This window comes from Mobula birostris, chromosome 26 (assembly GCF_030028105.1).
Source record: "Mobula birostris isolate sMobBir1 chromosome 26, sMobBir1.hap1, whole genome shotgun sequence".
NCBI classification, from domain to species: Eukaryota; Metazoa; Chordata; class Chondrichthyes; order Myliobatiformes; family Myliobatidae; genus Mobula; species Mobula birostris.
In genome coordinates, this window is record NC_092395.1 from 12,677,004 (window position 1) to 12,700,538 (window position 23,535).

General features: G+C 42.6%; 1 protein-coding gene across 7 annotated transcripts in view; it reads left to right on the forward strand.

The window, feature by feature from the left end:
• LOC140188367 (uncharacterized) overlaps positions 1–23,535 on the forward strand; it is a 93,708-nt gene that overhangs the window by 50,136 nt on the left and 20,037 nt on the right. The window contains exon 1 of one of the 7 annotated variants that reach the window (XR_011883284.1): positions 4,680–4,703. The exons of 5 other annotated variants lie outside the window; for them this stretch is intronic. The gene's annotated coding sequence lies outside the window, so the exon portion shown is untranslated. Of the gene's footprint in view, positions 1–4,679; positions 4,704–21,143; positions 21,287–23,535 lie in introns of those variants that run through there. One more of the 7 variants, XR_011883280.1, reaches the window with a different exon arrangement.

Genomic DNA, 23,535 nt, shown 5'->3' on the forward strand with positions numbered 1-23,535 from the left:
ACATTAAATGGCAGAGGGGTTGTGCGCCCCACTCCAACACTTCTGCGACTTTACATTTTCCTGTGCACAGAAAGTCAAACGTGCTCTCAGAATTTGGTTTAACTGAGTATTTATAAAGTACTTCTTGCTTCACGAGTTGCTCCCATGATATACATGTATGAGGCCTGTGTGCTCTATTGTGGTCGACAGATGACCTCGATGGCTGGGGAATCTGGACTGGGGAATAAGTGCGTATTCTGCGTCATTTTGGGTTTGTTGTCTTATTTGTGTGAGGACTAGGCCTCAAGCCAGGGTGTCACTGAGGGAGGGAGGCATTGGAGGCTGTGCGCGGTGTCCAGTCTGGAGTCGCCGCTGCCTCCCAGTTTTCACTTGGCGGGAGATGAGCTCTACCGTGCTTGTTATCGACTGTAGTTTGATAACATGGGTTTTGGGTCTCTCTTACCCTCTGATTGCGATACTACTTTTGCTTGCTATCTTGTGTGTGACTGTTGGTACTGAACCTTGCACCTTGACCCCATAGGAACGCTGTCTCGTTTGGCTGCATTCACGAGTACTCATGTATGGTTGAATGACAACTAAACTTGAATTGAATTGAATGTTTACACTTTTCACACTAAGCTAGAGCAGAAGATTTCTAGAACAAAAGCAGAAAATGCCAAAAACACCTAGCAGGTGAGGCAACCTCTGTGGAAAAGAAATAACAGCAGTCTTTTCTGTCTCTGCAATCAAGTATATTCCCTTGCATTTCTTGCAGCGCAGCAGACTAAGCCAACAATGAAAAATGCATATGTGTATACCATGGGAACAGATCATGAAGCAGTAAGTACTGTACTTTGTAAAATTAAAGTATCTTTCTACTGATAGATCCTTCCAGTTTGACCTTAATCCACAACTAATAAAAGAGCTTTCAGTGCTGACTTCACAATGTGCATTGCCATCCAGTCGTGAATGATGAAAAACAATTAAACACCTAAGTGGAGGAGGAGGTTCCAAGAATATTTCCATTCTCAACAATAGCAAGGCTCAGCACACAAATGCTAAAGCATTCTCAGCCAAGTTCTGTCAGAAGTGCTGATTAAATGATCCATCTCAACTTCTTCCTGATATCCCCACCATCACAGCGGTTAGCTTGATTTCCTCCAGGAGATATTGAGGACCACCTGAAAACACTGAATAAAGTAAAGGCTATGGAGCCAGCCAACTTCTGCTGTAGTACTTTAGAGGTTGCAGGGCCTCTAACCAAGCTCTGCTCAGGCAATTGCTATGCATGCAACTGCAAGAAACTACAAAGAATTATGGACACAGCTCAGCACGTCACAGGAACCAGTCTCCTTTCTACAGATGCTGTCTATACTTTTTGCTGCCAGCAAAGACCCCACCTACCTCAGATATTCTCTCTTCTCTCCTCTCCCAATACCAAGGCTAGCACAGCTACAACAGTAGCAACTAGCTGAGCATGTGCAGAATTGTCTGGTAGCAACTTGTTCACAAACTGTAAGTCAGATCCAATCATTCATTGTAACTGAACTCCCTAATCCCTGGACATGGTCAAGTGAACATTATCTGCTCCTTCTGCAGGACATTCATACCCTTCCTAAAGTGTGCTGACCAAAAATGGATCCTTTAGTTTTGACCCGACCTTTATTCTATCAAAGTCCAAATTAACCATTTACTGTATATGCTAAGCCTCGATTTACAAAGTGAGAATCCCATTTGAGTTATTAACTGCTCTGTTAAAGGCAGAATCAGAATCTGGTTTATTATCACTGACATTTCAAGAAACTTATTGTTCTGTGGCAACAATACAGTATAATACATAAAATTGCTATCAATTATAATATATATATAGTGCAAAATGAGAGTAAGATAGGGAAGTAGTGATCAATAGTGAGGTGAGTTCGTGGACAATTCAAAATTTTCAGAAAGGGTAAGATGAGGGAACACACACCATCCTCATAGAGGGATCAGAAGTGGAAAGAGTGAGCAATTTCAAGTTCCCACATGTCAATATCTCTGAGGATCTAACCTGGACCCAACATATCGATCGGGTCTATAAAGAAGGTATGACAGCAGCTATATTTCATTGGGAGTTTGAGAAGATTTGGTATATCACCCAAAAACACTTGAAAATGTCTACAGACATAACGTGGGGAGCATTTTAACTGGCAGCCTCACCAGCTGCTATGGGTGAGTGGCGGGGCAACTGCATAGGATCGAAGAAAGTTGCAGAGAGTTGTAAACTTAGTTAGTTCTATCATGGACGCTAGCCTTCACAGTATCCAGGACACCTTCAAGGAGTGATGCCTCAGAAAGGCGGCGTTCATCATTAAGGACACTCATCAGCCTGGTCATGCCTTTTTTCGTTACTACCATCAGGAAGGGGGTACAGAACCCCGTATGCACACTCTTAATTATTCAAGAACAGTTTCTTCCTCTTTGCCATCTGATTTCTGAATGGAAATTGAACCCATGAATGCTACCTCACTACATCTTTATTTCTATTTTTGCACTATTTATTTAATTTAACCATTTTATATATATTTAAAGTAATTTGCAGATTTATTTCTCTATTATTATGTGTTTCATTGTACTGCTGCCTCAAAGTCAACAAATTTCACAACGTACGCCGGTGATATTAAACCTGATAGCGGAGGGGAAGAAGCTGTTCCTAAAGCATTTTGGTTTCTATACCTTCTCTCTGATGGTAATGAAATAATGAAGTAGCACATACTGTATATCTGGGCCTCTTTCCACCCTCAGCTACTCTTGAACCATACCTACTTTATAAAGCAAAAGCTGAAGAGAGCAAGTTCTGCTTTAAAATATAGCTCTCTGTCAATAGTTTATTGGTAATCTCTGGAATTCTGAATGTTTTATGTTGTGTATGTTCTTATGTTTTTAACAATCACAATAGTATACTGTAAGTGTAAAAGATTTGATCATTCTGTTTTTCACTTTTTAAGACAGAGGTTGATAGGTATCTGAGTAGCCAGGGCATCAAAGGTTATGGTGAGAAGGCGGGGGAGTGGGAGTAGATGGGAGAATGGATCAGCTCATGATAAAATGGCGGAGCAGACTCGATGGGCCGAATAGCCGACTTCAGCTCCTTTGTCTTATGGTCTGATGGTCTTTTTAACATAACAATTATCACTCATGCTTTGAAGGCAATGACTCCCATCTAGAGTAGAATTCCATATGCTGTGTTGGCAGCCTGTTTTATGGATATTGGATCACAGATTGAAACCAGAGCCTTATCTTGTCCTGATCCAACACCCATGGAACTTCTTTTTCTTGGAGCTGAGAGGTAGTTGACAAGCACTAATTAGGGTAATTTCCCCTACAGACCCAATATCTTGTTCTCCAAACCTGCAAAACAGTCAATGCACAGTCCAGAGATTAAAGCTGGAGACTATCAGCACAGCACAAACAATGCAATGACTATTGTTAGCCAAAGATAGATAAAGACAGCAGGAAACTGAAATGTAGTTGCATTTATATAGTTCCTTTCACTGCATCAGGCCATCCCAAAGGGTTTTTGAAGAATAATCAATATAGCAATACATGATATGTTCCAATAAATTTGTATTTAACATGATCCCAGAAAGTACATTGTGGTAATGACCGGGAAACTGTTTTGTGTATGTTGGTTGAGAGTTAAAGGTTGGTCAGGATACCAGGGCAAGTTCTCCAGCCAGTTCTCCAGGGTGAAAAAGGATGTTGTTTCATAGATGATGAGACAACACACATTCACAGATAGAGCAGACCTTGGGCTCAAATCTCTGGAGACAGGCTTGAATCCACAGTCACCCTACACAGAGCATATGCACACAAGGAAAAAAGAACAATGCAACTGTAACACTAATGGCTTCTGTAATGGATTTAGCACATTAGTTGTTTGCCTGTCTTTACTTTGCATAGTTTTCATAAATTCTATCGTATTTCTTTATTTTCCTGGAATGCCTGCAAGAAAATTAAGATGATGACATATATGTACTTTGATAATACATTAAGACCATAAGGCCATAAGAGCATAATGCATAGGAGCAGAATTAGGCTATTTGATTAATTGAGTCTGCTCCACCATCCCATCATGGCTGATTTATTATTCCTCTCAATCCCATTCTCCTGCCTTCTGCTTGTAACTTTTGACACCCTGACTAATCAAGAAACTATCAACCTCTGTTTTAAATTAAACCAATGACTTGGCCTCCACAGCCATCTGTGCCAATTAAAAATTCCACAACTTCACTACCCTCTGGCTAAAGAAATTACTCCTCATCTCTGTTGTAAATGGACGTCCCAATATTCTGAGCGTGTCCCCTCTGGACCTAGATTCTGCCACTATAGGAAATATCCTCTCTGCATCCACTTTATCCAGGCCTTTCAATATTCGAAAGGTTGCAGTGAGATTCCTCCACAGTCTTCTAAACTCCAGCAAGTGCAAACCTAGAGCAATCATACGTCAACCCTTTCATTCCCAAAACCATTCTCGTGAATCTCCTCTGCACCCTCTCCAATGCCAGCACATTTTTTCTTAGATAGGGGACGCAAATACTGCTCACAATAAAACCTCAGCATCACATCCTTTGCTTTGCTTTAACTCTGTCTTTATTTACTTTGACTTTCACTAAACATTTTCCCTGGTTATTATTTGTTACAGCCATCATGAATGAGGTTAGGACCTTCTCTCATCTGCATTTCAGGTAAAATTTTAAACACATCATAAGTGACCATTTTCTTTTCACTTTTACAGTTTGGGTTAGAGTAATATGTTTATGATTAAATTAGTTCAGGAACTGTGGATTCCATATGGGTTGTAACAATACTCCTTTTGAGTTGAGCTGGTGACACTTCAGAACAGCAGCAGATCAAAGAGGGGAAATGAGTGATTATACGGGAGAATTCGTTCACTTTGTACCAATTGTGCAACGCCACATTGTTTTTCAACCTTTGGCTATCTGGAATTTTACTTGTGATCGTTAAGTTAATTGGATTGGACAGCTGCATCCATAAGGAGGCCCTTGTTCTAGTTAATGCAGTGGGGAGGCTGTGTGCTGCTGAAACAGGGTGCTAAGCTCCCCCTCGTCTGACTGATTTTGTTAATGTAAGTGCAACACTGTTAGTTTTGGCAGAGGGAGAACTGTTCTCAGCTTCTTGCTTGCAGTTAGCCCTGGAGACAGTGCCAAGCTCTCCCTCAGGAATAATGTGGCAATAGGGACAGCGAGTACATAGGCTGCAATGCATACACTCTCTTTACCATCTCAACGTGAAATGATGGGGCAGGGTCCTGAGTAAGGTTTACCATGACTCGGTTTGTCCAGAATTTAAAAAACACACCAGAATCACTTTATTGCCAGTATGTGAAGCAAACCAGAATTGATTGTGTTTCAGGGCAATGCATAAAACACAGGACAATGCTATAACTGGCAACACAATGGTAACCAACAATTTACAAGACAATAATGCAAACAGCCATGAGCAATCAACAATTAATGTAGACGTCAATAATCAAACTAAATAAACATACTCAAAAACTATCAACAGAACAAGGACAGCAGGAAAGACCAGCTAATGACTGTTGTGCAGGGACATTTCAGGTACTACACCTGAGTGAGATTTGTTGAGAAGCTGGATAGTTACAGGAAGGAAGGTTCGGAGATGATGCATAGTCCTGGTGGTGATGGATTTGCAGTATCTCCCTAATGGCAATTCGGTGAAAAGGTGACTGCGAGGGTGGGTGGAGTCAGCAGTAATTTTTCCAGCTCTTTTCTTTTAAAAAAAGAAAAATGTTGAACAAGCCTTTAAATGTCGGTAGCTGACAGCCAATGATCTTCTCCGCTGACTGGCTCACTCACTCCAACCTAGTCTTGGAGAAGGAGGAGGTAGCAGGAAACCAAACAGTGATAGAAGTGGTCACAACACTCTATGTGTTCACTGAGTAAAAAATCATCAGGACCTGTCCCGAGTTGTTAAGTTTTCTAAACTAGCATAGGAAGAACAATCTCTGCTGGGCTTTCCTAGTGATGAGCGTAATGTGTGTGTCCCACTTCAATGTATTGCTAATTCGCGGGAATTTGAATGACTTTACCACAGCCTGATCATTAATTTTCAAGGGGGGAGGGCAAGTAGGAGGTAAGGGGGGGATGTCAACCCTCGTTTCCACTCTCTTGATAGCATTAAGCTCCAGGCTGTTACGAGCACACCATGCTGCAAGAGGATCTACCTTTCTTTGATAGCAGGTCACATCATTATTAGAGATGAGACCAACTAGACTCATGTCACCCGCGAACTCTAGGATTTTAATGGATTTGTCTGTGGAAGTACAGTCAGTTGTATAAAGTGAGAACAGGAGGGGGTGAAAGAACACAGCCCTGGGGAATGCCTGTGTATACAGACATTGGGTCGGACAAGTAGGAGCCCAGTATTACATACTGCTTCCTTACGGTCAGGAAGTTCATAATCCACTGACATATACAGTAGGGTATGGCTGGCTAGGTTCACTTGCTGTGGAGCAACCCCAGAACCATAATGTTGAAAGTGGAGCTAAAATACACAAAAAAGACCCTCACATGGGAGTTGAGAGAGTCCGAATGTTGAAGAATGTAATGAAGGCACAAATTAGCTGCATCCACCACTGAGTGGTTTTCTCTATGAGCAAACTGCGGTGGGTCAAGAATAGGATCAGTAATGGAGTTAAGGCAGGCCAACATCAGACACTCAAAGTTTTTCATAACTAGTGAAGTCAGAGCAAATGGCCTATAAACATTAAGTCCAGTAATCTTGTTTTTTTTTTGGGAACTGGAACAATTGCAGCAACTTTAAAGCAGTCCAGAACCCTGTATAACTGCAGGGGCTGGGAGGTATTAAATATCTCAGTGAAGACAAGAGTTGGCTGATCCGGGCCTTAGCGTACGAGGTGAGACACTATCAGGGCCTGCGGCTTTTCTAATATTCTGCTTTAAGTGCTTTCACCTCTTTCAGAGCTTTATTAAACTGCCATTTTACAGAGCTATATTCCACTGTTTTCAGACCTATAGGCATGATCCTTTGCAGATCTGAGTGTATCCAACTCACTGGAGATCCACATCTTGTTAATTGTGATACGCACAGTGATCTTTTTAGGAAGACTGTAAGACCATAAGACATGGGAGAAGAATCAGGCCACTTGGCCCATTGAGTCTGCTCCACCAACCAGTTATGGCTGATCCTTTATTTCCCCTCCTCAACCCCATTCCCTGGCCTTTTCCCCATAACCTTTGATGCCATGTCCAATCCAGAACCTATCAATCTCCGCATTAAATACACCCAATGACCTGACCTCCACAGCTGCCTGCGGAAACAAAATTCCACAAATTCACCACCCTCTGGCTAAAGAAAATTCTCCACATCTCTGTTTTAAATGGACGCCCCTCTATCTTGAGGCTGTGCCCTCTTGTCCCAGACTCCCCCAACATGGGAAACATCCTTTCCATGTCTACTCTGTCTAGGCCTTTCAACATTCAAAAGTTTTCAATGAAATCACCCCCATCCTTCTAAATTCCAGTGAGCACAGACCCAGAGCCATCAAACGTTCCTCGTATGATAACCCTTTCATTCCCGGAATCATTCTTGTGAACTGCCCTGGACCCTTTCCAATGCCAGCACATCTTTTCTTAGATGAGGACCGCAAAGCTGTTCACAATACGCAAGATGAGGCCATGCCCTTTTCTTATAAAGCTGTAGCATCACATCCCTGCTTTTGTATCCTAGACCTCTTGAAATGAATGCCAGCATTGCATTTAGCTTCCTCACCACCGACTCGACCTGCAAGTTAACTCTTCAAGTGCTCTGCACAAAGACTCTCAAGTCCCTTAGTATGTCAGATTTTTGGGATTTCTCCCCACTTAGAAAATAGTCTGCACATTTATTACTACTACCAAAGTGCATGACCATGCCTTTTCCAACATTGTATTTCATTTGCCACTCTCTTGCCCATTTTTCTAATCTGTCTAAGTCCTTCCGCAACCTATTTGTTTACTCAACACTACCTGCCCCTCCACTAATTTTCATATCATCTGCAAACTTAGCAACAAAGCCATCTATTCCATCATCTAAAACTTGAAGACACACACTCTGCAATTCTGGAACGTCATCTTCCCCGCTGCCATCAGATTTCTGAATGAAGATAGAGTCCATGAACACTACCTCACTACTTCTTTACACTACTTATTTAATTTAGTTTTATATCTATCTGCGGTGTACCAGATCTCTGTATCATACTGCACAGAAAGTGTCATGGCTGTCCACCGCAGTCGATGAATTCTCCAGTCTGAACGATTTTTTTGTACCATTACACCAAGTTTCTTGAGGCCAAGAGAGTGGAACTGCCCCAGTGCAGCAGCTTTTTCACTATAAAACTCCTTCCGCACAACCAACACCAACACTGCCTCATTATGAAGCTCTCTGTATCACATTCGACTTGATAGTAATGGCCCAATATCCTGCATCATATTCACAATCAGATTCAGATTGAGGTTCATTATGAAATGCCCACACACATACACACAGACAATCCTCCAACCCTGTAACGGGCTGGGCTGATCAGACCCAAAAGACCCAAACCAATAAATAGGGGTTCAATCCACACGCGTAGTGAGATGCATAGAGACGGACAAACTTTGATCTTTTATTCTCATGCCACTAATTCAGCATGGATTTTTTTCACTCAAACAGCTCTTATGTTCTTTGTCAGATATCCTGATGGCACTGTGCCTGAGGCTAGAAAGAAACCAGCCACTATTAGCAAACATTTAACAAACATATAGTGCTTGTAGAGACACCTTACATGCTGCGAGCTCACAAAGAGTTAAAGTGTCACTTGGAATTGTTCAGACTTCCATCTAATATTTTTTCAAAATTTAATACACAACACATATCCCAGATTAGGCTGTCTCCAGGCCTTCATCCTTCAGTGGCCTCGCAGACATCAGTAGATCTCATTGGGATGCCCAGTTCATTGCATAAATCAGATTTAACTTGTCTCTTCTTGCTCTCTGTGTTTCACTAAGTAGCATGCTTACCTTAGTCTTTACCTTAGTACAAAGGCATTGACTGTTTGAACATTGAAAGGCCTAGACAGAGTAGATGTGAAAAGGATGTTTCCCATGGTGGGGGAGTCTAGGACAAGAGGGCACAGCTTCAGGATAGAGGGGCATCCATTTAAAACAGAGATGCGGAGAAATTTCTTTAGCCAGGGAGTGGTGAATTTGTGGAATTTATTAAATCAGGCAGCTGTGGAGGCCAGGGTCATTGGGTGTATTTAAGCCAGAATGGCGTAAAGGTCGGCTGGTGGTGCAGTGAGATCAGCACCGGGCTCGAGATCGGAGGTTCCCGAGTTCGATCCAGTGACAGACCGCTCCTGAGCGCGCTCTCCATCTGTGCCGGGTTGATGTTCAGCTCGCAACTCGATCTCATTAAAAAAAAAACACTGCCACCTCCAGTTTAAATTCCCACGTGGAATATTATGGAGGATCAAATACAAATACCACTCGATGGGCCAAATTTTGCTCCTATGGTCATATGGACTAGTCAAAGTTTACCTCAAGGAAATGAGGGGAGTGAAGTGAAAACCTTGTCTTGCATATCGTTCATAAAGATCAGATCATTATTTATTGCATTGAGGTAGAACAAGGTAAAACAATAACAGTGCAGAATAAAGTGTAACTGTTACAGGTAAACACACGTGCAAGATGATAACAAGGTAGACTGTGAGGTCAAGAGTCCAACTAGGGAACAACTTAATAGCCTAAAAACAATGGGGTGGAAGGTGTTCTTGTACATGCTTTCTGCATCTTCTGCTCAACGGAAGAGGAGAAATGAGAGAATGTTCCTGTGGGTGGATTAGTCTTTGATTATGCTGGCTGTGTGACTGAGGCAGTGGGACATACAGGCAGAATCCACAGAGGGGAGGCTGGTTTCTGTGATGTACTGAGCTGTGTCTCTGCTGTTTCTTGTGGTCAGGTGCAGTTGCCATACCAACCCATGTTGCATCCTGATTTAACCAATCACAGCCCTCCATCACCACCCTTCATCCACAGCAGTCCCACTCTCATCTGTCAGCAACCTCCAAGTTATTGCAACAGCGTCTATTTCAAGGAACTAAAGTGGATCAGTTAATGAAGAAATCATATTTTATTATTTAAATCACTGAAACACAGGGGCATTATTGGAAATGGAACCATGACAGCACAAGTGACCATGAGTTTGGAAGGAGAAGAGAAAGGGAGCAAGGAGTCTTAGAGCAAACCCAGCATGGAAATTAGCCTTAATGCTAGGCTGAGAACTGAGGCAACTATTTACCTTAGAGCTAAGGAATCTGATGCTCACCAGTAAAATGAGTCAGAAATAATCCTGGAAAGCAGAGCCTTACTGGGGTGCAAGTCCAATCTCCCAATCTATTCATCTCTGGGTATAGAATGGAAATCTACTGAACATTAATATATGAGGAGCATTTGATGGTTCTAAGCCTGTACTTGCTGGAATTTAGAAGAATGAGAAGGATTCTCATTGGAACCTATTGAATATTGAAAGGCCTAGAGAGAGTGAACAAGGAGAAGAATGTTTCTTCTAAGTGGGGGAGTCTGGGGCCAGAGAGAAGGAGGAACTTACTAGCTAGGAAGTGGTGAATTTGTGGAATTGATTGCCACAGACGGCTGTAGAGACCAAGTCATTTAATGCAAAGGTTGATAGGTTCTTGATTAATAAGACCATCAAAGGTTACGGGGAGAAGGCAGGAAAATGGGGTTGAGAGGGTTCTGAACGTTGGATATTTGACAGTCCTTTTTTAATGCGTTCCATCGGGTTTCTTTGATTTCTGATGAATCTCAAGGCTGTATAAAGTATACATAGTTTGATAATAAATTTACTTTGAACGTTGAATTTTGAACTTTAAAATCAGCCGTGATGGAATGGCGGTAAAGTCAATAGGATGAACAACCCAGTTCTGCTCTCATGTCTTATGGCCTTACAGTCTAGTGTGCAACTTGAGTTTTCCACAAGGGAAGGTGGTCTCAGTGAATTTTCAGCCCTCTAATCAGCCAATCATGTGGCACCAATTCAGTGCATAAAAACATGCAGACATGGTCAAGAGGTTCAGTTGTTGTTCAGACTAAACATCAGAACAGGGAAGAAATGTGATCTAAGTGATTTCGACCGTGGAATGCTTCTTGGTGCCAGACAGGGTGGTTTGAGTATCTCAGAAACTGCTGATCTCCTGGGATTTACATGCACAACAGTCTCTAGGGTTTACAGAGAATGTTGAAAAAAACAGAAAACAGCCAGTGAGCAGTAGATCTGTGGGGGGGAAATGCTTTATTAATGGAAGAATTTAGAGGAGAATTACTAGACAGGTTCAAGGTGACAAGAAAGCAACAGTAACTCAAATAACCACACATTACAACAGTGGTGTGCAGAAGAGCATCCCTATTGCACAACATATCGAATCTTGAAGTAGAAGGGTTACAGCAACAGAGGACCATGGACATACACTCAGAGGCTATTTTATTAGGTCCAGGAGGATTCTAATGAAGTGCCCCTGCGTGTATTTTGTCTTACACTCAGAGACTTGGAGCAGACCTGATGCGCCAAATGGCCCAATACTGCTCCTATATCTTATAGCTTATGGTCTTACAGTGCTGCACTCAAAGAGTTAAGCTGAAGGCAGTGTTTGCTTGGATTATGTTCTTGTGTTATCATGTTCAATAGGCTTTTTTTCTCATTCCTCATTCTCCATGGAGAATTCACGGACCCAGTGACGGCACATTTTTACATTCCGTACTACTTACACATCCCTTGGAATACTTTAAATTTCCTACTTGTCGCGAGCCAGATTTATCCCCCCCCCCGACTGTCCCAACCCACCCTCCCCCTGCCCCCACCCGCACACCCACACACTCAGCCATCTTTCAAACTGTTGAAGCATTTCTGCACTTCATCAGTAACTGGGAAGCCTGCCGGTTTCCATTGCTCCGTGTTAACCCTGGGTAAACTGGAGCTGGTTAGCAGTACGTTTCAACCACTGAGGGGATGGAAAAGTTGTACATTCCTGCTTTATTTAGATCATGCGTGAATTTTGGTCTCCTGGATTTTCCAGTTATGGGCTCCAGGTCAACAGCCTAATGGCATTTGGCAGAATAAAATTGCCTCAGAGCTAAATACTGTGGAGCTGTTCCTGGCATCACAAAAACAGATGAACTGGTCACCAGATCGAGTTGCAGTGTGGGTGGAAATTGAAAGGATTTGAAGAACTTTTTTTTAAAAAAAGAACTTAAAAATTAAAAGCAATATATTTAATATGTGTGACATCATTGTAACTTAATTTAAAATATAATACAAAGAGAAAGCAAACACTTAAAAAAAATTATTTGTTGACATACAGCGCAGAGTAGGCCCAGCCCTTTGAGCTACATCTCCCAGCAATCCTCACCTAATCATGGGACAATTTCAAATTGACTAATTAACATACCAACCGGTACATCTTTGGACTGTGAGAGGAAACCGGAGCACTCTGAGGAAACCTCACAAGGAGAACATACAGGGAGTGGCTGGAATTGAACCTTAGTTGCTGGTACTATAAAGCATTCTGCTGACCACTATGCTACCGTGCCACCCACTTCTTTAGAGAGGGTTGACTTTGCTAAGGGAATTAAGAGCACTGACGCATGTTTTTCTTGTAAATATGCACCTTCCCACGAGCATCACAGTGATGCTCTAAGCTAACAGCTTCTAGTTTAACTCTCTAAGCCAAATATGATTAACCAAAGCTTGAAATTCTCTTCACCAAGAGCTCTGCACAGACAGAGGTAGTTTGCAGGATCGTTTTGTACTTTCAGCAAGGTATGGGGCGAGAGATATTTTCAAAGTTCAAAGTTCAAAGTAAATTGGGAGGAGAAGATGGCGGTGTGATGTAGCTCGCAACGGCCACTCTGGTGGTGATGTCTGTTATTTGTCGAGTAGGGTGCCGTGCACAATCCTGATTTGATGGAGATGGATGTGAGAGCATGAAAGAACATCTGGAGAAACTTCTGAAATGCCTGCTTCGCTGCTGCTGCTGCTGTGTGGTCCAGAATCTTCGGAGAAGGCCCCGAGTCCTTGGTTTTGCTTGTTGCTCGGAGGCCGGGGCGGGGGTTGAAGCACTCGGCAGAGGATGGTGCTCAGAGAGGCTGTATTGGAGGGGCTGGTCAAAAGCTCGAAGTTTTTCGGACGGACTCAGAGTCGGCTGCGGTCGGGTGCTTCCAATGCATCGGCAAGTTGTCAGCGCTTGGAGGTTCATGGCAGGGAGAGTTTCTCCCTTCTGCCATCTGCGTGAGATGATGAGTCGATCTGGACTTTGAGCCTTTTTTTTACTGTGCCCATGGTCTGCTCTTTATCAAATTACGGTATTGCTTTGCACTGTTGTAACTATATGTTATAATTATATGGTTTTGTCAGTTTTAGTCTTGGTTTGTCCTGTGTTTCTTGTGATATCATTCTGGAGGAACGTTGTATCATTTTTTAACGCACGCATTTCTAAATGACAATAAACGAGGACTGAGTGTCCTCATAATCTAAAGAAAAATTATCCTGTCCTGAAGAAGAGTCTCGGCCCGAAACGTTGACTGTTTATTCATTTCCATAGAATGCCTGAACTACTGAGCAGTCTGTGTGTGTTGCTTTGGATTTCCAACTTCAGCAGAATTTTTTGTGTTTAAAGTAGATTTATTATCAAAGTACAAATAGGTTACCACATACAATCTTGAGATCCACTTATTTGTGAACATTCACAGTAGATGCAAAGAAACACCATAGAATCAATGAAAAACCGTGAGCAACAAAGACGGACAAACAATAAGTGTGCAAAAGACATCAAATTGTCTAAGTACAAAGAAAACAAGCTAATAGTAAATAAATAATAAATATTCACAGCATGAGTTGTAGAGTTCTTGAAAGTGATTCTATAGAGTATAAAACCAGTTCAGTGTTGTTGAGTGAACAGCTGTGAATTTGAGTGAAGTTATCACCTCAGGCTCAAGGCCCTGCGGGTAGAGGGGTATTAACTGTTACTGAACCTGGAATGGGACTTGAGGCTCCTGTACCTGTTCTCAATGGCACCAGTGCGATGAAAGCACGGCCTGTATGACAGGGGTCCTTGAGGACATTTGTACTGAGGTTTGCATACTTAGAAGACATTTACTTTCAAGCAGCTTAATAATCCATTCTGCCTGTCCTTCCAGCTGCTCATTTGAAGCTGATGTTGTAAAGGACCAAGAATATATTCAGCTTCGTTCGGTCTCATAAGGTTTACAAATGGAGCAGATCAAAATTGAGGTCCATTATCATAAATGAGGTAAACTATGTGCACTATGCTCAACCATATTATGTTCAATAGAACCCATGTGTTTCACTTCAATCCACTTTGAGTAAGTATTGATCAGTGCCAGGAAGGTGCCATACTCTTTATCAGGAATCAACACATCCACAAGCCTAGTAGGGTATGACTGTGACTGTAAAACTTTTGCCACAAGAAAGCAGCAGCCATCATTGAGGACACTCACCACCTAGGCCATGCTCTCTTCTCACTGCTGCCATTGGGAAGGAGGTACAGGAGCCTTAGATCCCACACCGCCAGGTTCAGGAACAATTATTACCCTTCAACCATCAGGATCCTGAACCAACGTATTTCTTTGTTCTATTGTAAATGCCTGCAAGAAAAAGGATCTCAGGGTACTACATGGTGACACGTACATACTTTGATAATGAATTCATTTTGACTTTTGAAATTTAAACTTTGAAGCATATTTACAGCTGCACAGACTGAAGCGCAACCACTATTCATTGTGTCTGTTTCCATAAGAACACCATTTTGTTTTAGCTTAACCAGATCCTTTCCAAATTCTAAGTCAAAGTCAAGTTTATTGTCATATGAACAATCGTAATGAAAAACTTACTTGCAACAACATCACAGGCACATCACATCAGTTAGGCAGCATTCACAAGAAAAATCTAAATTCATCATAAATTATGCACAATTCTTAAAAGAAATTTCACAACTAGAACAAAAATTTCAAGTCCAGTGTAATGCAAGGAAAGTCCATGGTAGAGAAAACTTCTTGGGACCTGTAATGTATGGATCTATTTCTTTTAGAGCAATGTCCCCCCCCCCACCCCATTAGTGCTACGTATTGATCTGTTATCTGCGTTTGTGCTGTTGTCTGTCTGTCTGTCTCTCTCTCTCTCTCTTGCTGCAATGTGAATACACCAGTTAAAGCTATCTACAGCATGCATGCTTTTATTTATTATATATGTAGTTATGCACAGACACAACAGGACCCTCCTGGTGAGGTCTGAGCTTGTAAAAAAAAGAACATGGAACAAGAACTTTAGAACATAGAACATAACATCATAATACAGTCCTTTCAGCCCACAATGCTGTGCTGGCCTTTTAAACTACTCTAAGAGCAATCTAACCCTTCCCTTCTACGTAGCCTTCCATGTTTTAAATCATCCATGTACCTATCTAAGAGATTATTTAATGCCCCTAGTGTATCTGCCTCTAATATCACTCCTGGCAGGGCGTTTTATGAACCTGCCGCTTTCTATGTAAAAAAAACTTACCTTTGACACCCCCCCCTATACTTTTCTCCAAATCACCTTAAAATTATGCTTCCTTGAATTACTCTGCCCTGATCTCTGGATATCCACTCAACCTATGCCTCTTATTATCTCATACACCTCTATCACATCACCTAATCTGATGTGTATATTATATCTGGTAAAGTAGTACAGATTTATTTATTTATTTTCCAATATTAACGTACTGTGCAAAAGTCTTAGACACATATTTATATAGCTAGGGTGCCTAAGGCTTTTGCATAGTACTGGGTAGTAATTTTACGTATTGCATTGTACTGCTGCCACAAAAAAAGAACAAATTTCAAACACATGTGTGTGATGATAAACCTGATTCTGATATTGTGGACTGAGAGTGGGGAGGGAGCAGGGAGAGGGAAATCATTGGAAAAAGAGGAATGAAGAGAGGATGGATTGGGAAGCATCAGAGAGTCATTCTATAATGATCAATAAACCAATTGTTTGGAATCAAATGACCTCACCTGGTGTGTCAGGGCTGGGTGTGTCTGTACCCGTGCCACCTTGGCATACCTTCTCTGCCACCTGTTCCACACGTCTCCCATGGTGCTCCACTCTTGCCATTCTCAACATCCTTCGCACCCGGCAGATTTACAAACTCGCTCTCCTCTCCACATTAGGGTCCTCTCCACCCGAGAGCCGAGTGCTGCATGCCACAGTTTTAGCTTGAAGCATCAATACTGGAAATGCATTTCCAGTGTGGTACATCATTGTGATTAGTGAGAGCACTGCATTTGCCTCACTAGAAAAGGTCTCAAATTTAACAGGGCTTTTGGTCAAAGGAATATATCTGAACGTGTATGAGCAGACATATTGATTCATGATCAAATGGTCTTTGGCTATCAAGCCATACGTCAATGCACTGTCAACACCCTTACTCAGAAATCAACCTATTTGCAAACACTATCGCTTGTGGCAGAGTTTTCATATACTCTTTTTTTCATTGTTGTTTGAACAAACTTTCGAACTATGAAGTTATCAATTTTGTATTCTTTCAAATGCTACTGGGAATGATTTTCTTGGTTGCCTTAGCCAAGCCATGGACATGTAGACTGCCAAAAATTATATGTTTTAATTACTTCAAACCCCTGGCTGATATATTGGACAAGACAGAGTTGAAAGGTGATAGCAACTGACTGACTTGGTCTAGTCTTGGCTTTACGGTCTTCATCTTGATGCAGATGACGGCAGCTATTTTCGTTGCGTATGGTGCATGAAATTTGCGAGCATTCTTCATATACTTCTCTGCCTATGAGAGAAGACAACCAAATCAAATGTTTCAATTTAATATCAGAGAACATTTACAGTCTACAACCTGAAATTCTTACTCTTCACAGACATCCACAAAACAAGAAACCCTAAAGAATGAATGATAGTAATCAGAACCCCAAGGTCCCCCTTACCCCCCCTACACAAGCAGCCACAGAAATATTGACCCTTCCCTTTCCTTCCCCACTTTTACACGAGCTGTTTTGTGGACTATCTGGAAGAAGTCGCATGCATCTACAAAAACCTCTGGCGCCATCTTTCCTTTTTCTGTCTCTGCATCTTTCTGACTTATACGTTACAGGCAGCAATATCCTAAAGGCAGAAGGAGAAGTTGGTATGATGAGAGCCTGAAACATTGTGGCATGTGCGAGTATTAAAGCAATATCCCTGATGAAGAATGAGGCAGAACCAAATGACACATTGACAAGCCTTCTCATGCCATGAAAGACAATAGATGTTGTTGACGATATTGTGTTGAAACTAGAAGACTTTTTAAATCTTCATCCACCAGAGATAGCTGAAAGCTAAAATTGGGGATGAGGAATTAGGATGAGTACCTTATTAAGTTAGGGAACTTACCTTTATCTTACAGTTTTGTTGCTTCTTTGCATTTACCATATGCTAGCGTGTGTACTTCTAGATGAATGAATTCAGTCAAAGCTATATTCAAAACTGTACATCAGTGGGAATGTCTTTTGGTATTGTTTTATTCAAAATCCCCCACCATCTAGGCCATGCTCTCTTCTCGACGCTGCCATCAGAAAAGAGGTACAGGGGTCTCAGGTCCCACTCCGCCAGGTTTGAGACCAGTTATTACCCTTAAGTCATCAGGCTCGTGAACCAGAGGGAATAACTTAACTCACTTCAACACTAAACTGATCACTGACCACTTTCAAGGTCTCAACAACTCATGTCCTCAGTGTTATTTATTTATTTACTTATTTGTTATTACCGTTTTTTTGTATTTGCACAGTTTGTCTTCTTTGGCACATTGGTTGTTTGTCAGTCTTTTTGTGTCATTTTTCATTGATTCTATTGTACTTCTTTGTTCTCCTGTGAATGCCTACAAGAAAATGTGTTTCAGGGTAGTATTTTTTTAGATTATGAGAACACTCAGTCTTCTTTTATTGTCATTTAGAAATGCATACATGCATTAAGAAATGATACAATGTTTCTCCGGAGTGTTATCACAGAAAACAGGACAAACCAAAGACTAACACTGACAGAACCACATAATTATAACATATAGTTACAGCAGTGCAAAGCAATACCATAATTTGATGAAGAACAAACCATGGGCACGGTAAAAATAGTCTCAAAGTCCCCGAGTCAATCGACTCCCGAGTCCCCGATAGCAGGCGACAAAAGGGAGAAACTCCCTGCCATAAACCTCCAGGCACCATCAACTTGTCAATACCTTGGAAGCAGCCGACCACAGCCGACACTGAGTCTGTCTGTCCGAAAACTTCGAGCTTCCGAGCAGCCTCTCCGATACAGCCTCCCGAGCGCCATCCTCTGCCGAGCGCCTTCGACCTCACCCCAGCTGCTGAAACACGCAAAGCCAAGGATTTCGGGGCCTTCAGTTCTGGAGATTCTGGTTACCACACAGTAGCAGCGGCAGTGAAGCGGGCATTTCAGAAGTTTTCCAGATGTTCCTCCGTACTCTCACGTCTGTCTCCATCAAATCAGAATTGTGCACAGTCCCTACTTGACAGATAACAGAGATCATCTTCTCCCCCCATTTAGTGATATATGCGTACTTTGTTAATAAATTTACTTTGTACTTTGTTATTATTGGCACATTTATCAAGTTACAGTGAAAATGTTGTCTTGCATATTGTTCATACACATCGTTACACAGAGAATAAAATAAAGCAATTACAATGCAAAATGAAGTGTAAAAGTTGACAAAAAAATGAAGAGCAAGTAAATGATAAATTGCAAGATCATAACAAGGTAGATTGTAAAAATGAGTCCATTTTAATGTACGAGCGGTCCATTCCAGGATCTGGTAACAGTAACCTTATAACATATAACCATATAACAATTCCAGCACGGAAACAGACCATCTCGGCCCTTCTAGTCCGTGCTGAACTCCTACTGTCACCTAGTCCAACTGACCTGCACTAAGCCCATAACCCTCCATTCCCTTCCTGTCCATATATCTATCCAATTTAACTTTAAACGACAACATCGAACCTGCCTCAACCACTGCTGGAAGCTCATTCCACACAGCCACAACTCGCTGAGTAAAGAAGTTCCCCCTCATGTTACCCCTAAACTTTTGCCCTTTAACTACCAACTCATGTCCTCTTGTTTGAATCTCCCCCACTTTCAATGGGAAAATCCTATCCACGTCAACTCTATCAATCCCTTTCATAATTTTAAGCACCTCTATCAAGTCCCCTCTCAATCTTCTACGCTCCAAAGAGTAAAGACCTAACTTGTTCAACCTTTCTCTGTAACTTAGGAGATGAAACCCAGGCAACGTTTTAGTAAACCTCCTCTGTACTCTCTCAATTTTATGACATCTTTCCTATAATTTGGTGACCAGAACTGTACACAGTACTCCAAATTTGGCCTTACCAATGCCTTATACAATTTCAACATTACATCCCAACTCCTATACTCAATGCTCTGATTAATAAATTAATAAAGGCCAGCATACCAAGAGCTTTCTTCACCACCCTATCCACATGAGATTCCACCTTCAGGGAACTATGCACCATTATTCCTAGATCCCTCTGTTCTACAGCATTCTTCAATACCCTACCATTTACCATGTATGTCCTATTTTGATTAGTCCTACCAAAATGTAGCACCTCACATTTTCAGACATCCCACCTCTCCTGGAAGTTCCGGGAGTCTCCCGCATATGAATAGTGGCTCCCTGATGCCCACAAATTATATACAATATCACGGAAATCAATTTTTTTGAGAGCGAGCGAGAGAGAAAGCAAGCGAGAGCGCTTGAGAGCACGCGAGCGACCATGAGAGAGAGAGAGAGACAGAGAGCGCGAGTGAGAGCACGCCATGGCAGAGTGTTCCAAAAAAATATAAAAGTATGTCACCCCAGACTACACTAAAGTGTACCCCTGCCTAATAGGGGTCAAAATAATGACAGTGTTGCTCGCTGCACCGTTTGCAACAGTGACTTTTCTATTGCCCATGGTGGGTTATGACTGTAAAAGACGTGTTGAGGTGAGTTTAACAGGTGTTATTCGTTCATTAGCATAGCTAATGTTATTTAAACTAGCTGGCCAGCTGCTAAGGAGCTACTCTATTGCAGACATCCCACCTCTCCCAGAAGTCTCCTGCAGATTGATGGTGCTACCTCCCTGAAATGAGTTTTTGCAGCGTGGGATGTCTGCATTTTTCAGCATTAAACTCCATCTGTAGGATAGAGCTTGGCAGTATGTGTCTTCAGACTTTGTATCATCTGCCCAATGGGAGTGTGGAGAAGAGTGAATGTTTTTGATTCTGCTGGCTGCTTTACCAGGGGAATGAAGACAGAGTGCATAGAGGAGAGGTTTGTTCCTATGATGTGCTGAGCTGTGTCCACCACTCTGCAGGTTCATGCCGTCACATGCATAATAATAAACTTATTTACCAAGAAAGCTGGAGTCTGGAGCAGCAAGTATCCTGATGAAGGCTTTTAACCCAAAACATTGACTAGAGAGTTCCCTCCACAGTCGTTGCTTGACCCCTCGAGTGCCTCCACCATCTTGTTTGCTGCTGCAGATCACTGCAGTTCCTACTGAGTGTCGTGCCTTCCTGAAAAGAAGAAACAATTTTTATTAAATAAAAAATATCTACAAGACTAAACCATGCAATGCCTTTTTATTCGTATATTCATAGTCAATTCTTTCGGTACTGTTCCATTGCATTCATTAAAACCAACAGGGACAGTACATTACCACAATAGTAGAGGAGTTTCTTCATCCAACCTTATGCAGTAGCAGAAGAACCCTATACTGTGGCCTTCATGAAGAGAAGGAACAAAATTGCAGCAGTAGTAGGTTCTGGTTTAAGATGGCACTGGTTAAGCACAGCGACTACTTGCCAGTAACTAACAAAACAAACAAAATGACTAACTACTCTATTAATCATACTCTATGTGAAAAACGGCCTCTGCAATCAATAGCTTGTAACTTCCCTTTCGGAGTTGAGCTTTTGAACTGCCTGCATGACCTGGCATTTTTGTGGTGTGAACTGAAATCTCAAAGGCGCAGGATGGTTGCGGTGGGGTGTGTGTGGGCCAAAATGAGGTGGCAGGTCCCCCACCCGAGAGCAGGCCAGGGGCCAATGTTTGTCCATTGCTGAAGCGGAAGCGACTCAATGTGGCGGAACCAAGGTGAGGCAAGCGGAGGCAAGGCAGCTTCGAGGCGGAGGGGCGGAGGCTCAGGCCCGAGAGCGAGGAAAGACCAGAGGTTTGACTGAGTGAAGTGCCAGGCCAAATTGGGAAGGACGGTTTCAGGCTGAGCCAAGGCAGCAAGGCTCAGGCCCAAGCAGCAGGACCCGGGTCTGAGAGCGAGAAGCAACCTGCGATTTGGACGATTTAAGCACCAGGCAAGATTGAAAAGGTCAGGGTGTTGGAGCAGAGGCAAGGGACGGGCTGCTTCAGCTCCCTGCTCTGTGAGGTTTACTCACCTCTGCGCTTAACTGATGACTGCAGTCATGAATTGGTTTCATGATTGTGGAGTCACCTTTGTGAATTTCAGTTCTGAATATTATTAGCTTACTTTTATTGTTTGCATGATTTGTTTTTTTTCCTGCACATTGGGTGCTTGACTGTCCTCTTTTTATAAAATGGGTTTTATTAGGTTTCTTTCTTTTGTGGCTGCCTGTGGGGAGGTTGTACACAGGGTTATGTACTTTGATAATAAATTGACTTTGAACTTTGAACTTCTGCAGTGTGTGAGCTGGTAAGAATGCAGACTGGGAATGAGCTCTGGGAATGCAACTCTGCAGCCCAGCGGTTTATGAATATGAAATCAGAGTTCAACACAGCTAATCAAAGGCAGTGTGTGTGTGTGGCTTCCGTTGGTCATGGTCGACCATTGGCACTGCGCCTCTGGTGGTCACTGGGGAGTGGCCTCTTCAGGGCGCAAGCCAGGGCAGAGTTGATATGGAGATCCGTCTGTTGCCCGTGCAGTGGGACCCCCCCTCTCCATGCTGATGACAGGTCCAAAGGAACGACGAAAGTTGATACAGTTTGGTGCCAGCAGAATCGCAGGAGTTGCTGCACCGGTGCTGGGTACAGCAGGCAGCCGCCTTCCGGACTCCAACTCCGGATTTTTCCTCGGTGTTTACTCCCAAAGCCTTTCCCGTGAGCGGGTATAGCCACTAGGCAGCGGTGGTTTGAAATCGGAGTTTTCCCTCTCCTAGACGAGCTACTATCCGTGGTTAACGAGCGCCACCTGCCCAGAACAACTGGTTTTAAGGTGTCAGTGGCCCGCCTTTGCCCCTTCTCCTGTCAGTGAGAACAGCTCCGCCGGGCATCAGAAGTATGCCACACGTGAAGGCCAGGAGTTGGACTTGGTTGTCAGAGGCTGTTTGAGACACACACCATGAAGAGCATTTGTTTAGCAGTGGGAGCTGGTCCCCACTACCACCCTCTGGCTATGACCACCTTTGGAGCAAAGGCAGTGAAGGTTTAAGAAAAGAGGGAAGTTTGAAGACACAGGTCTTTTGTAACAGTGTGGAACGTCAGCGAAGAAGCATGCAGCATAGATGTGCCAGATTCTGCAACCATTCTCAGAGAAGAAGTGTTAATCCACTTATTTTAACAGGGCAGCGCCTCCATAAAATAGCACAGAGTGGAATTTCAGATGTGGCTGTGATGTAAGTGTTTATGGGAAAAGTTACAGAGAGCAAGAGGGCGGCCGAGGGGAAGGAGAAGGTGAGAAGCAGAGATCAGTGAGAGAGTCCAGCACTGTGATTTCAGGTGCACAATGTGGACTGGGGATTTCAGAAATCAGGACATCATTAAGGTCACCCGTCACCCAGAACATGCCCTCTTCTCAGTACTACCATCAGAGAGAAGGTACAGGAGCTTGAAGACACACACTCAACATTTTAGGAACAACTTCTTGCTCTCTACCATCAGATTTCTGAATATTCCATGAGCCCATGAACACCACGTCACTAGTTTTGTGCTACTTATTTATTTATTGTACATATTTCTTAGGGTATATTTTATCTTTTGCACTGTACTGTTTCCGTAAAAAGAACAAATTTCACTTCACATGGTTGGGTTGAGTTGTTCTCCAGTCTTGGCAAGTTACTTGCAAACATTTCATCACCGTGCGAGGAGACATTGTTGACACAGTGTTGATTGCGCTATGCCCTCCAAAAGCTTGGCCTTTATATACTTTCCAATCAGCAGATTGGACGCCATTTCAGAAACTCAATTTTGATGTGGGGAGGAAATCTCATCGCGGGTTGGCTGTGTGGTGAACTTTGTGCCAAGCATGGGAGGACACACTACATTCAACAATGCACTGATGATGTCTCCTCATCTGGTGATGAGTCATTTGCAAGTATATTGCCAAGATCAGAGGACAACTCAACCCAGCCATCGACCACCCGAGCTACACAGCT